Raw genomic sequence first — 12,671 nt, 5'->3', positions numbered from 1 at the left:
TCTTATTACTGTTTCTGATGTGTCCCATATGATATCACACAATCCCCACCTTACGGATTAGAATCAGATTCTAACATTGGGTGCATCATTTTATACAGTTTAAAAATCATAGAAACGTTTTATAAATTTACGATATAAAACGATTTAAGCTGTACTATTTTTCAATGTTGAATGATGACAAATAATAGCTTAGATAGTCCGAGCGTACATGATGCCTATCGAAGTCACATGGTTTATTGATGATACTTTGTGCCTTGTACTAGGATTGATGTAATACTAAGTCAACGAAGTTGGCTACTTTCCTTCCATACACAGTTAGTTTAAAAACATTGTATTACATTTTTATGTACGGAACTACCTTTAAAACTACACATTTACTACATGCAGTTATGTTTTTGACAGATTAAATGTACATATACAGTTTATACGTTCAGAATTATTATTGTATGAAACAATTCTAAATCTTATAAAACTATTTGTAACTTACAAATTATGATTTATTTTTACTGTAAATAAGCTTTAGTTTTTTCCTCACAAATTATTATCGAACGTGCGATATCTCATTGTTATCAGAACAAATTATTGTTACTGTCACTTTATTAGAAGGAGGGATAGCCACAGCCATTTTAACAGTCCATATTTAACCAGCAGCTATCCAGTTTAATCTACATGGCGAAGTGTTGCCACTGTCAGTTGTACAATCGGCCCTTTTTTAGATGTCTTCTGATAAAGTAGACTGCAGACTTCAGAATTAGATGATGTTACACGGTAAAATTTTAGATGCTGCATTAGGTTAGCCAAAGTGATTATACGTAATATTCGCACGAATAGTACATAATATAACCTGCAGTTCTGGAGATAGTATGAATATGCAAGTCCTAGTACTTTTCGTTAATTTATGAGTTCCAGAAATATCTGGTTTTAGATATCATAGAGAAGGTCCCCTTGAATTCGTATATTAAACTTACATATAAAATGTAATATGAATTATTTAAAATCATGACATTCAGTTATAAATTTCCTAAAATTCATTTCAAGAAGAAATGTTTAATTATATTTATTGGTTAACGTTAAATAGAGTAAAATGAATAATCTGCCTATCTAAATTCCATAGAAACTCTTCCGATTCTATGGAATTTAGTGAAGAGTTTCCAAAATTTCTTTTTAACGCAATTCACTTTATCTATAAAAGGTTAAAAATACAACTAGTGTATTCAAACTTTACTTCAACTACTTTAAAATCCTAAGCTTAATGTTAAGATCTTTAATGCACATATTATTGATTGTTGTTCCTAATATTTTTAATTTAGATTTTAACCCAGTATATTTATATAATATATTTTTACTAGCCAAAAATTAAATTTTTATAAAAAACCAAATTTTATTCGATTAAAAACTGTACTTTTATAATTATCAATATAGCCTCGATCACAGACTGGATCGGAGTTTTTTTAATTAAGCCGGACGATGACGACAGCAATTTGCCTGTAACAATATAACACTCATAGAGAATTTAATTAGTGTGGATGTTGCTCGTGTTAAATTAAAATTCTGAAAAGTTTGGACAAGCTATTAAATAAAACTTTGTTTATTGCTGTTTTCCAGCTGCCAAGTTTTTATATGGTAAATAGTAAATTAGTAGTTAAAACAATACTCTTCATGGATACAGTTTCATACTATAAGTTTCATAACCTAAAAAGGTACCGTATTATTTGGTTACAACTACTATACTGAATAAGTTTTTTATCTAATAAAAAATAAGAGTTTAAAACTCAATTTAATTCAAATTTAATAACAAACAGAAATATCCTTTCCGTAAGAAACGTTGATTTCTCGTATGGCTGTGGTACCTACATTTAAAACCAAAGATACAATACAGTTTGGATATTTGATTTAGAAAACACTGATGGGACATTAATTCACAATGTACTTAATATGCAGGGTGAACCAAAGTCAAAACCACCCTCTATTTTGTTCTAAGATTTATATAATGAGATATCTTTGGGATAGTTGTGCAATGTGCATGGAAGTTTCTTTTGATGATTCTTAAAACTTTTGTGTCCTCAAAAAATTTGCGATTTTTGGAGTAATTCAAACATTTATAAGTAAACCCCTCGCAAGTGTTTCCTCATTTTGAACAACATAATACTAATGATTGAACTGTGAAAAATAGAGGTTTCTATCTCTTTCCCGTTCAAAATAATAGACAGAAATACATGAGCAATATTTTAAATAAGTCACCACTTTGCTAAGCCATTTCAATGTTCAGAGTGAAGTCCTATACTATTTGGCAGTGAGACAAGCGTAGGTAGACCTCCTCTCTGACATCTTGAAAAGTCAGAAGTTGTATTTGGTTTCAGGCCTTATCAATCCTGTTACTTAAATCTTCATCTTTGTTGCTTTTTATACTTTTGATTTCATGTGACTCCATAATAAAAATCCCTCACATAGGTGTGTGTGTGTGTGTGTGTGTGTACGTTGGTTCAATAATACAATTGTCAATCATTTGTAAGGTACAATTATATCTCGCTATGTCATCATCATCATCTGACGTTTCCGTTATCACGGGTCGTCGTACACAGCCTCCTCCACTTTTGTATGTCATTCCAGGTGTCCTCTTCCTCCACCTGCATTTTCTGTAGTCCCCTTCTCTCTATGTCTTTCCACACTTGGTCCTCCCATCTTCCTCTCGGTCTTCCTCTTGGTTTTCTTCCTCTTTCCTCCTTCTCCTGTGCTATTCTAGGCATTCTATTATCTCCCATCCTCTTCACATGCCCCGTCCACTGTATTCTTCTTCTTTCCATTATCTCTTGCAGTGAAACTACCTTCAAACTTTCTCTGGTTATTTCGTTCCTTATTCTATCTCTTATTGTAGTCTTCTCTATCCCTCTTAAAAATCTCATTTCTGCAGCTTGCAATCTGCTTAAATCATTTTTAGTCCACGTCCACGTCTCTGCTCCATATAATAAAATTGGTTGGATATAAGATTTATACATCAATACTTTTGATTCTTTCCCAATGTTCCAACTCCACACAATCTTCTTCACCATACTGAAAAACTTTCCACTCTTCCATATTCTGTTTCCTATCTCTTCTCTTATTGTGCCCCTATCTGTTATGATACTTCCTAAATAACAGAAATTCTTCACCTTTTCAAGTCCTTTTCCTTCAACTAACACGTCTTTGTTATTTCCTTCCCTTCTCTCTATTTTCATTACTTTACATTTTTTTATGTTCATCTCTAAACCATATTTCTTCGCCACTTTTGCCCATTTGTTCAACTCTCGTTCTAACTCTTCTTCCCTACAATTATATCTCGCTATGTATTTATTTAAATCTTATCAGGTCAGATGGAGAAGTTCAGCATAGTTATTTACATTCGTAGTGAACAGTGACGAGAACAAAAAGGAATATATATATTTTAATTTATGAAACTGTTAATTTTGTTGTTAATCATGTCATAATACTACCCTCCACGGAAGTATTGTAGCCTAAGGTTTATGTAAATCGAAGTTTGCCTGCCGATGCCTAACAGTGTCGAATATATATCACGCCTTCCTTAACTAAACTGAATAAGGTAACGTACCGTTTTTCGATATTAATTGCAGATCACCCCTAAATGTATATCAAAGTTCTACTGCGGTTGTAAACAGAAAAAAATTATCAATTATGCATTAAAAAAAGTTAGACTTTAGAATTCTCTGGTGTTTTATTGGTGAAGGGGATTTGCGTTAGTGGATATTGAGAAAACGAAGGTAGTTGAAGGATGACACTCATAGTTTGTAATTTTGTTTAGAATAAAATTTCTATTGCCTTGTTTAAGAGTGAACTAAATATTGATATATAATTATATAATGAAAGTTAGTGTATGAAGGCTGAGACACTTTACCAGGCATAAAGTATTTGGGGCTATAGGCGCCATCGAAGCATTCTTTATCTGTAGTACCTTTATTTTTATAGATGTTTAATGTAATTGATGTACACACACTTAATGATTTTAGTTATTTAATTTGTACTTAAATATTTCATTAAAAAATTTTTTCCGCTTCATCAGTTAGTTAGATTACTTGCTCTATTGTATTCATTCCTAAACAGATACTCGTGATACAGGTAAAGTTTGTTACTACCTTTAGTTTTTTTAGTGCCTATACATTTCAATGCAGATACTTCACATAAACACATGTATGAACAAGATAATATGTAGTAGATACAAGAAATTGCTTAAAATATTCTATACTATTGTAAAAAGTTCTTTTTATGTAAATTTTATTCACAGTACTCAGTGTATCAGTTCAGGAATCTGTCAGTTAAAATGCTTTTAATGATGTACTAAATTTCAGATACTGGATGATAAATTTAATCACATCACTTATTTACTAAGTTTAAAGTCTACGAGTATAATATCATTATATTATAATTTAAAAATTGGACCATACAGTAAGTCCAGATTAACCCCTATTTATTTCTTGTTTAATAAAAGGTATTAGACTACAAATACGCTTTGTAAAACTATCACTTTTTTCCTATTGACAGAATGGTCTAATTATTGAATCGATAAAACCTTTTATTTTAAAATTAGTTAGGTCTTTTTAAATTTTGAATACCTAACTTAGATAAAATTATATTGAGCCGGTTCAATACCTATATCTCCCCGGCTCATGTGTGTTTTATATAGTGTATGTGTGTGTGGTTTATTGGCTGCAGAGGCCACTGACCATTTGAAGGCGTTTGGCCTTTCCGGTAGAGTGGCAAAGACTCCGAGCCGTGGTGTACAAGTTAACGAGCTCCTCCCGTGTGAGATTTAACGGGGTGATCGTGACCGAGGCGGAGAGAAAAAGTGGGGATGGAGGGGCCCCTCCTGCCAACTACAGATAGCCCGTGTGAGGAGCTCGTGTCAGTTTTGGATCCATCAGTATAAACATAAAAATAACCTAAATGTGATAGTGACATTTTTTCTAACCACAATTGTTTTAGAGTTTCTTTACTCGTATTCTTTTTACTTACTTCTAAATTGGAATTAATTATATTAATATAGAACTTTCTTTATAACTCCAAAGACACTTTACACGAACATATCTGCAAAAACATAGAAATTATATCGAATTAATTATATTAATATTGAACTTTCTTTATAACTCCAAAGACACTTTACAAAATGTGAGATGGTGCACATTGAATAAAATGTCATAATCTTTTTGTGCTATTGGAATATATTCAAATTAAATAGGGCAAAAGCAACATATTATAATGTGGAGTCCTTAATTGGTAGTAAATAAATTAATAATTACACTACAAAATCTGTAATAAGAGTTATGTAATAGCTGTAATAAACTAAGGGTTATTAAAAAGATTTAAAAAAGAAACTTGCGAGTAAATATTCAACCAAAAACATAATAATAGAAATATGACAAAACCAATGACAACTACCTGACTTAAATACCTAACATAGCACGTGACATCATTAATAAATACAAAATTTTGCTAATTATATTATATTACTGTAACTGACAAATTCAGTTTAAGATCATATATGAGTATATTTTTGGTTTACAATTTTAAACATTTATATTTATGTAAGAAATATTACACTTATATTACAGAAATTTTATGTAATAATTTAGTCCTACTGATCTCTAATGCTACGAATATAAAAGATTTATGATACAATTACAATTACACAAATTTATTGAAGACTCATTAATTCGGATATAAAACGACTCATTAATTCGTAAGATAATAGAAATCAGAACCGTTCCGAACTGAGGTCGCTATTAGCCGCATGTACAGAGTTTGTCAGGAATTTTCGGGATTTATCGGTACCTGCTCGGCTCTGCTCGGCTCTGTCCCCACTCTTTCTCACCGCCTCGGTTGATCACCCCGTTAAATCTCACACGTGAGGAGCTCGTTTTCCGGTAGAGTGGCAAAGGACTCCGAGCCGTGGTGTACAAGTTAGGAGTAGCTCCAAGTTAAAATTTTTGTTTAACTAAGTGTTTTATTTAGTTTTGCTGAGCTGTTCTCCTTTCGAACATGTGCGGCTAAAGTTTACGGCCCCTCACTGATGAGTAAGTTTTTGCTTTCTTTTAAATTTTAGTGATTATTTTTATTTTTCAAACTGTGAAGGTTAAGAGCACATGGTTTTCCAAATTGTAGTTTTGCCTTTTATTATATTTTAGTACTTCTGGCTGTTAACTAATTTTTAAATTGGCTTTCAAATTATTTCTCTTACACTTTTATTAGTTTTCACCCTTTCTATTCGGCTTAAATTAATTTTCTGTCTCTCAGTGAGGACCAAGTCCTAGGCTATATGTTATAGTTCATTTTTATTCTGCAGCCAATATTGTTTGTTATGTGTCACTTGTTATGTAGTTTTTGTAAACAAACCCAGAGAGAGACTGCTGAAGGTTCATTTTACTAAATTTTTTAAGCCTTTCTGAGAGATTGTAACGTTCTTCGGGTCTTTTAGCCCATAACTCCCCCTTATAGCCTACTTGGTTAATTTAAGGCCTTCTGCCATCAAATTTTAAATTTAGATTCCTGTTAATAGGCTGCTACTTTTGGCCATCAGTTTTTATTTCTAATAATTAATTTTTTTTTTTACCAAGAGTAAAACGCTTAAAATTTTTGTTCTGTGACAGAGGGGATTTTCATACTAACTTTCTTTGGGGTTGTTGTTTTGAGTTGGGAATTTTATTTTAAGTGCAGAATGCCCTTCCCCTGCTTTTCACCAATTTTGAGCCAATTCTGTCAATAAATGCCTGTTTTAAAAATGTTTGAACCAAATTGTTACGTATGGTAGGCTACTGGCGTATACCTCAAATAAATTCCTTTATAACTTATTGTTTTAGTCTTTTAAATGGTGTACGGGGCAGAAGTTAAAAATTAATAATCGGAGGACCAATTATGAAAATAAAAATAAAACAATGTGCAGAATGGGCGGGAAAGGTGGGCAGGTAACAAGAGGTGAGAGGAGAAGAATACAACACAAGTGATGGAGTTTTAACAGTACCTTGGAAAACTCGCTGTGTGTAGAGATCCACAGGGGGAAGCAGCAACGACAGGAGTGCTTAGGCGCGACGTAATTGGCGCGTAGCGAACGGGCGTCACCGCTGGCGGCCGCGGTTTTAGAACGACGAATATCCGCACTGGACACTGTCTTCTCCACTAATACCCTGAAATTACCTCCAAAGGAGTGTGGGAGGAGGATGGTAATGCACCATTAAAGAAAAACACTTGAAAACAAAGTCAATACGAAAGGGTCGAGCAACAAAGAGTTGACCCACGAACTGTAGAGCTACATTGGTCTCCGGCCGATGATTCCACTCAGAATGCCGGGAAGCGGCTCGCTCCAGGGGACGCTATCGCCCTGGTTGGTTAAAGGGGTATCTGCTATTCGCCGAACGGGCAGCAGTCGCAAAGCGGAAGAAGAGCGCCCAGAATACTTCAAGGACAGGGACCCTTTAAGATATCAGGGGGGTGTGGCGCTGATTGGAACAGCGGACGACTGATTTGGGACCACGCTCCCTCTCTCTCTTATACCTAAATGCGTCTGGGCTGGATTATGCTTATCTATATTAAATTAAATATTGAACATACCGGCGGCTTTGAATCATCAGGATTCAACAAATCAAAGTGGCATGATCGAGAAAGAACATGAGAAATAAAGCTAAAGAACTAACATCTTAAAACTAGGTCTTAACTATCTATCCTAAAGTGTTGAGATAGACTTAAGCTATTGGTGACAAGAACGGCAGCAGGAACACTTTGAATGCCGGGCGTGTGAAGGTACCTTGGGGGGTCTTGAGTTCTACCACACGCACTACACTGTCACGTCCAGGGAAAAGCTTAGTTATTCTAGCGAGGGGCCAACACAGCGAGGGAGAGTCTTGTTGGACCAATACTAGATCGCCAACTTGTAAATTTCGGGAGGGCCGCTCCCACTTAAGTCTTTGCTGGAGGGAATGGAGGTACTCCCTGCTCCAGCGTTTCCACACTCGCTGGGAGAAAGCCTGCACTAGCTGCCAATGAAGCCAGCCTGTTATCCGGCAAATCTGCAAGGTTGCGTTCGGGCACAGCCACTAGCGGCGCTCCAATCAGGAAGTGCCCCGGAGTGAGAGGTTGTAAATCGTTGGGGTCACTGGAGAGCGCAGTAAGCGGGCGGGAATTCAACATTGCTTCCACCTGGCAAGTGAGGGTGGTAAATTGGGCAAGAGTGGGAACATAGGTGCCCAGAACTCTTTTCAAGTGAAATTTGGCGCTCTTAATGGCGCTTTCCAGAGGCCGCCATGGTGGGGAGCTGCAGGGGGGTTAAAATGAAAGTTAATTTTCTGGCCGAGGGAAAATTGGTGAATTTGGAGCTTGCCAGAGGAAGTGATTAGTTGCTGTAAAGAGTTTCTCGCACCAACAAAGTTTGTACCACAGTCACTATAGATGTCGGTACATAGGCCTCTACGTGAAACAAAACGTTGTGAGTGCGGCTATAAATGCGTCCGTGGACAGATCAGTGGCGACTTCTATATGTACAGACTTAGTCACTAGGCACACAAGAGAGACAGATGTAAGCTTTAGTGTGTCGGATAGAGCGGAGGTTGTGAATCTTGACGTTGAAGGGACCACCATAGTCAATGCCTGTCGACAAGAAAGGTCGAGCGGGAATTATGCAGGGCTTTGGGTAAGATCACCCATGAGAGGGAACAAAGGCTTGGGTCTTTGTTTAAAGCAAGGGAGGCATTGAAAATGCGCGAGCGCACCACACTACGAGCAGAGAGGAATCCAGACATGCTGGGCTAAAAGGGACATGGTTAATTGAACCCCTGAATGTAAGTTTTGTAGGTGAGTGTGGTCTATTAGTAAGTTAACAACATGGTGAGATTTAGGCAAAAATACAGGGGTGGCGCAACTTCTTCCGTCAAAGTCAGCAAGCTTTAGTCGACCACCAACACGGAGGAGTCCTTCAGCATCAATGAAGGGAGCAAGGCGCTGTAGCTTGATGGAGCAGTTCTTGTTGTCTCGAAGGGCTGCCAGGTCATCAGGAAAAGATTCTCGTTGAACTAAATTGGAAGAGGGCGAAGTTGAGCAGCTCGCACCTCGACGACAGAAAGAGGACCACATGATGTTCTTGCCGGCGGCTATGAGAGACGAACCGGAGGAGATACGCCAACACATGGAGCAGCTTGGTCCAGGAGGAGAAACGAGTGAGTAGATCCCAAGGAGGCTGGGAGGCTGCAACGAAGACGGACAGCGGAAACGGGCTTCAACTCGTCCAAGGAAGAATCATTCGAGCGGAAGAAAAACTGGAAGTGGGCCAATCTGGAGGAAGGTAGTTGCAGCCACAAGGGTCCGTGCCACCAAAGAGTGTGATGAACAAGTTTCCGAAGGGAGGATCCCACGAGAAGCACAGTCTGCAGGGTTGTCAGCACTAGGACACATGGACGCAAGAAGAGGGAGGAATGAGCTCTTGGATTTGAGCTACACGATTACGCTACATACGTTTTGAGGCGGTAAGGGAGAGTATGGTATCCAGGACAGAGTCACAGCAGTCGAATCACACCACAAAGTTGTAGAGTCAATACTTAATACACTGGAATACTGAGATGTACATTAATGAACTAAATTAGCCAGGAGGTGAGCCGCGCACAACTCTAATCGCGGCAAAGTTACTCGTTTTAGCGGGGGCAGCACGAGTTTTTTGAAATTTATTTGGGTCACACTCACTTCACTATCAGTGTTTATGCACCTTATATACACAACAGCGGCGTAACCGGTCTCGGATGCGTCCGAGAAACCATGTAGTTCACATGAGCTAGAGGGGGTGGCCATTATCGGCCGAGGGATCGACACTTCAACAATGTTTTTAAGTCGATCACAAAGTCTCGCCATTTTAGCGCGAGGTCCGGAGACAAGGGTTCATCCCAAGATACACCGGAAGTCACAACACTTGCATGAAAGCGCTTTGCTATCATTATGCAAGGGGACAAAAAACCGCACGGGTCGTAAATCCGAGCGATCAGACTTAGCACTTTCCGCTTAGTCGGGGCATCACATGTGAAGTTGAGGTTATATTTAAAACAGTCTGTCACAGGTGACCAATGGATACCTAAGATGGAGAACAGAGGGTCCCGACGAAGGTTGAAGAAAACACAGGGGATTCTTGATGAGAGGCAGGCCCACATGGTTGAAGTAAATTTTGGGCAATTAGAAAACCCATTTCCTCAGTTCAAAGCCGCCTAAGCGGAGAAGCTCGATCAGCTGATGTTGAAGTTGGAGAGCTTCGTCTTCAGTGGACGCTCCGGCTATCAAATCGTCCACATAGCTATGGTGTTTCAGAATGTGAGCTGCCTGAGGGAAATTGGAAACCTTCATCTTGTGTCAATTGTCGGAGAGTTTTTATGGCGAGGTAGGGTGAACAGTTCATACCATACGTCACCGTGGTCAGCTGGTAAGTAGAGTGCGGAAGGGAGGGGTTTTCACGCCAAAGGATGAGCTGAAACCTTTGGTCGTCTGGATGAATCTTAATTTGGCGGTAAATCTGCCGGATGTCGCACGAAAAAACAAAATTTTTCAGCCGGAAGTGGGAAGGATATCACAAATATTATTTTGTAACTTTGGACCGGTGAGAAGTACGTCGTTGAGGGATAGGCCTGAGCCGGTCTTGGCACTGGCGTCAAAAAACAAACACGAAGCTTGGTAGTGCTACTATACTCTTTCCACTACCCCATGATGTGGGAGAAAATAATGCGGAGCAGATAAATCAGGATGGGGAAGACATTTCATGTGTCCGAGCGCCTCGTACTCGGTCATGAACTCGATATAGAGCGCCTTCAGGGGGGAGTTATTTCTGGCGTGGATCCGCCTCTCCATAGACTCCAGGCGATGAGCGGCGGTTGACCTTGACGTTCCCAATTTAGTGTGGGCGAGGTTGTCAACAAAGGGAAGCTTGACTACATAGCGACCTTCCGAGTCACGTGTATTGCGATGTCTCAAACAGTTTATCACACGCGATTTCTTCTTCCGATTTTTTACTACAGATCGGAAGTTCTTCCTGTGTCCAAAATCGTTGAAGGGAGGAGTGGAGGTCAGTATCTGTGGTCGAGAGGAGAGAGATGGCGAGATTAGAGGTTCTTTGCGCGGTAGAGGAGACACGGCGCACTTCCAACAATCACATATCCAAAAAATAGTGCCAAGAGCAGAAGGCATATTCGCCCCGAGAGAGTGTCGCTCATTGGTAAGCAGTTGAGGGAAGAGAGAGTTGCCGATGAGGACATCGATTGGACCAGGCTTGCCAAAGGTCGGGTCCGCGAGAACAAAAGATTTTGTTCGCATGAGTACTTCCGGGTTAAGTTCTACCCCGCGGAAGTTCGAGAGAGATTTTTTTCCGAGTACATGGAAGGAATGGTTTTTGGGCAATTAAGTGTCCCGATAATGTTTCAAGATTGAGATCTAGTGACCCTCTGGTGTTAGTCATGTTTTGGGCTAAACCAATGACAGTGAGGTTTAGAAGGCTGGCGACGTGAGCCTAACAGCTGAGCAGCACGCTCAGAAACAAAGTCGGACATACTGCCAGAATCCAATAAGGCGCGGAAAATATATGACTGGGGCCATTGTGGGCAGTGAGTTTGACCAGTGCTGTACAGAGCAGCACGGTGCTTGTTTCAGTGAGAGAGTGGTGGAGCGCGCGGCACAAGTCAGTGTTGTGTTGACAGCTAGGGGGGGGGGGGTAGAGGCGCAGTGGCGGAAGAGCTAGGCCTATCGGCGCTGTTATTAAAGTGCAGAAGCGAATGGTGTTTCCTGTGGCAAGTCGAACATGTGTTCTTGGATCTGCACTCTTTAATCGGATGATTTCCCAAGCATGAAATGCACCGCTGGTTACCTTTAACGAGGGTTGTACCGCTCATTAGGAGGACTTGTCCTTAAACAGAGGACATTGGTAAATTTTGTGCCCCAGATTTCCGGCAACAAAAACAAAGAGCTTCGTAGTTTGAATTAATTTTTAGCGTCAGTAGCTAACAAATTCATTTGCTTGGGGGAGGCGAACTGAACACGCTTTTCAACCCTCGGTCTGGAAGAGGTAGACAGTATTTTCGTCTCAGAGTGGGTGTGAAGGCTAGCGTCTTTCAATCTGGGAGCATTCCAGATTTTAAAATGTTATAATCTCCGTGACCTTGGGGAGGGAATGCGGAGCGGCGCCAGGCTCTCTTTGGGACTCCTCACGATGCTGTTCCAATTTCTGGACAGTTTTGCTGTCAAGTTTTGCGCAACAAGTGAGCTGACAATAGAGGATTATCAGAGGCGATATCACAGTCCAGGCTTTCAAGGACTCTGAATGTTCATGAAAATGTTGTTATGAACGCTCTAAGTTGTTTTTAGCATTGTTTGCTAGCGGACTGCGGGCATGTCAAGTATATAATTTAGATGGAGAGTAGTGAGGCGGCGTATGTTATGATATCTGTCCGCAACAACTGATAAGCAATGAGGTAATTGGCGGGGGTGAGATTGAGCGACTTCACTAAGTTCAGAGGTTCGCCTTCCAAATATGCTCAGTAAATACTGGAACTTAGCGACGTTAGAGAGTGAAGCACTGCGGTGTACTGTAGTGTCAAACAGGTTGATAAATGAAATCCATTTCATAGGAGAACCATCAAACGTCCTGTAAGTTTAATTTAGTGCAACTTGAC

The sequence above is a fragment of the Homalodisca vitripennis genome, chromosome 6 (assembly GCF_021130785.1).
Source record: "Homalodisca vitripennis isolate AUS2020 chromosome 6, UT_GWSS_2.1, whole genome shotgun sequence".
Classification (NCBI taxonomy): Eukaryota; Metazoa; Arthropoda; class Insecta; order Hemiptera; family Cicadellidae; genus Homalodisca; species Homalodisca vitripennis.
This window is presented reverse-complemented; position numbering follows the sequence as displayed.